The following is a 4,319-nucleotide window of genomic DNA, read 5'->3' on the forward strand; positions in this document are numbered from 1 at the left end:
TATATTGGTGTTCACATTGAAGAGCTCATTATATTGGTGTTCACATTGAAGGGCTCATTATATTGGTGTTCATATTGAAGAGCTCATTATATTGGTGTTCATATAGAAGGGCTCATTATATTGGTGTTCACATAGACACGATGGCACCAACACGATGCACCAACACGATGGCACCAACATGGCTAGCATCAACACGATGGCACCAACATGGCTAGCACCAACACGATGGCACCAACATGGCTAGCACCAACACGATGGCACCAACCCGATGGCACCAACACGATGGCACCAACATGGCTGGCACCACCGCGATGGCACCAACCCGATGGCACCAACCGATGCACCAACACGATGGCATCAACCCGATGGCACCAACACGATGGCACCAACCCGATGGCACCAACACGATGGCACCAACACGGCTAGCACCAACACGATGGCACCAACACGATGGCATCAACACGATGGCATCAACACGATGGCACCAACACGATGGCACCAGCCCGATGGCACCAACACGCATGGCACCAACCCGATGGCACCAACACGATGGCATCAACACGATGGCACCAACACGATGGCACCAACCCGATGGCACCAAACCACGATGGCACCAACACGGCTAGCATCAACACGATGGCACCAACACGATGGCACCCAACACGATGGCACCAACACGATGGCATCAACCCGATGGCACCAACCCGATGGCACCAACACGATGGCATCAACCCGATGGCATCAACCCGATGGCACCAACACGATGGCACCAACACGATGGCATCAACCCGATGGCATCAACCCGATTAACAACACGATGGCACCAACACGATGGCATCAACCCGATGGCATCAACCCGATGGCATCAACAGCATCAACCGATGGCATCAACCCCGATGGCATCAACCGATGGCACCAGACGATGGCACCACACGATGGCACCAACGATGGCACCAACACCCATGGCACAACACGATGGTACCAACACGCTCTGGCACCAACACGTCTGGCACCGCAACACGATGGCATCAACAGATGGCACCAACACGATGGCACCAACACGATGGCATCAACCCGATGGCATCAACCTGATGGCATCAACACGATGGCACCAACACGATGGCACCAACCACGATGGCACCAACGCGATGGCACCAACGCGTCTGGCACCAACACGATGGCACCAACACGATGGCACCAACATGGCTAGCACCAACACGATGGCACCAACACGGCTAGCATCAACACGATGGCACCAACATGGCTAGCACCAACACGATGGCACCAACACGATGGCACCAACACGATGGCTTTCAACATGGCTAGCACCAACACGATGGCACCAACACGATGGCACCAACACGTCTGGCACCAACACGATGGCACCAACACGATGGCACCAACATGGCTGGCACCAACACGCTGGCACCAACACGGCTGGCACCAACACGATGGCACCAACATGGCTAGCACCAACACGGCTAGCATCAACACGATGGCACCAACAGTTAGCATCAACACGATGGCACCAACACGGCTAGCATCAACACGATGGCACCAACACGATGGCACCAACACGGCTAGCATCAACACGATAACAACACGGCTAGCATCAACACGATGGCACCACACACGATGGCACCAACACGGCTGGCACCAACACGATGGCACCAACATGGCTGGCACCAACACGGCTAGCACCAACACGGGCACCAACACGGCTGGCACCAACACGATGGCACCAACACGATGGCACCAACATCGCTAGCACCAACACGATGGCACCAACATGGCTAGCACCAACACGATGCACCAACATGGCTAGCACCAACACGATGGCGCCAACACGATTAACCAACATGGCTGGCACCAACACGGCTAGCACCAACACGATGGCACCAACATGGCTAGCACCAACACGATGGCACCAACACAATGGCACCAACACGGCTAGCACCAACACGATGGCACCAACATGGCTAGCAGCAACCATGGCACCAACACGATGGCACCAACATGGCATGGCTAGCACCACACGATGGCACCAACATGGCTAGCACCAACACGATGGCACCAACACGATGGCATCAACACGATGGCACCAACCCGATGGCACCAACAGCACCAACACAATGGCACCAACAGCACCAACATGGCTAGCACCAACACGATGGCATCAACACGATGGCATCAACACGATGGCACCAACACGATGGCATCAACACGATGGCACCAACCCGGGATGGCACCAACAGCACCAACACAATGGCACCAACAGCACCAACATGGCTGGCTATGGCATCAACACGATGGCATCAACACGATGGCACCAACCGATGGCATCAACACGATGGCACCAACACGATGGCACCAACACGATGGCACCAACACGATGGCACCAACACGTCTGGCACCAACACGATGGCACCAACACGATGGCACCAACATGGCTAGCACCAACACGATGGCACCAACACGGCTAGCATCAACACGATGGCACCAACATGGCTAGCACCAACACGATGGCACCAACACGATGGCACCAACACGATGGCACCAACATGGCTAGCACCAACACGATGGCACCAACACGATGGCACCAACACGTCTGGCACCAACACGATGGCACCAACACGATGGCACCAACATGGCTAGCACCAACACGATGGCACCAACACGGCTAGCATCAACACGATGTAGCACCAACATGGCTAGCACCAACACATTAGCATCAACACGATGGCACCAACATGGCTAGCATCAACACGATGGCACCAACACGGCTAGCATCAACACGATGGCACCAACACGATGGCACCAACACGATGGCACCAACACGGCTGGCACCAACGGCTAGCACCAACACGATGGCACCAACATGGCTAGCACCAACACGATGGCACCAACATGGCTGGCACCAACACGGCTAGCACCAAACGATGCACCAACATGGCTAGCACCAACACGATGGCACCAACACAATGGCACCAACACATTAGCACCAACACGATGGCACCAACATGGCTAGCATAACGATGGCACCAACATGGCTAGCACCAACACGATGGCACCAACATGGCTGGCACCAGCACGATGGCACCAACATGGCTAGCACCAACACGATGGCATCAACACGATGGCACCAACACGATGGCACCAACACGATGGCACCAACCGTCCTGGCACCAACACGATGGCACCACACGATGGCACCAACACGGCTAGCATCAGCACGATGGCACCAACATGGCTAGCACCAACGATGGCACCAACACGATGGCACCAACACGATGGCACCAACATGGCTAGCACCAACACGATGGCACCAACACGATGGCACCAACACGATGGCACCAACACGATGGCACCAACATGGCTAGCACCAACACGATGGCACCAACACGGCTAGCATCAACACGATCTAGCACCAACATGGCTAGCACCAACACGGCTAGCATCAACACGATGCACCAACACGGCTAGCATCAACAGATGGCACCAACACGATGGCACCAACACGATGGCACCAACACGATGGCAACACTCAACACGGCTGGCACCAACACGATGGCACCAACATGGCTAGCATCAACACGATGGCACCAACACGGCTGGCACCAACACGGCTGGCACCAACACGTCTGGCACCAACACGGCTGGCACCAACACGATGGCACCAACACGGCTGGCACCAACACGGCTGGCACCAACACGATGGCACCAACATGGCTGGCACCAACACGATGGCACCAACATGGCTAGCACCAACAGTGATGGCACCAACACGGATGGCACCAACATGGCTGGCACCAACACGGCTAGCACCAACACGATGGCACCAACATGGCTGGCACCAACACGATGGCGCCAACACAATGGCACCAACACGGCTAGCACCAACACGATTAACCAACATGGCTAGCACCAACACGCTTTCCAACACAATGGCACCAACACCAACATGGCTGGCACCAACACGATGGCACCAACCAACACAATGGCACCAACCTAGCATCACACGCATGCACCAACATGGCTGGCACCAACACGGCTAGCATCCATCAACACGATGGCACCAACATGGCTGGCACCAACACGGCTAGCATCAACCGTCAGCACCAACATGGCTAGCACCAACACGGCTAGCATCAACACGATGGCACCAACACGGCATTAGCACCAACACATGGCTGGCACCAACACGGCTAGCATCAACCCGATGCTTTCAACATGGCTGGCACCAACCCGGCTAGCATCAACACGATGGCACCAACAACACGGCTGGCACCAGCACGATGGCACCAACACGGCTAGCATCA

At 55.7% G+C, this 4,319-nt stretch overlaps 1 long non-coding RNA gene across 1 annotated transcript; it reads right to left on the reverse strand.

The window, feature by feature from the left end:
- Window positions 1-1,034: 1,034 nt before the first annotated feature.
- Window positions 1,035-3,906, reverse strand: LOC127918576 (uncharacterized). The gene is made up of 3 exons (XR_008100402.1): window positions 3,817-3,906; window positions 2,520-2,853; window positions 1,035-1,088 (listed from the first exon to the last, which is right to left on the reverse strand). It is a non-coding gene; the product is annotated as an uncharacterized LOC127918576 (long non-coding RNA).
- Window positions 3,907-4,319: the final 413 nt, after the last annotated feature.

The sequence above is a fragment of the Oncorhynchus keta genome, unplaced genomic scaffold, assembly GCF_023373465.1.
Source record: "Oncorhynchus keta strain PuntledgeMale-10-30-2019 unplaced genomic scaffold, Oket_V2 Un_contig_14545_pilon_pilon, whole genome shotgun sequence".
Lineage (NCBI taxonomy): Eukaryota > Metazoa > Chordata > Actinopteri > Salmoniformes > Salmonidae > Oncorhynchus > Oncorhynchus keta.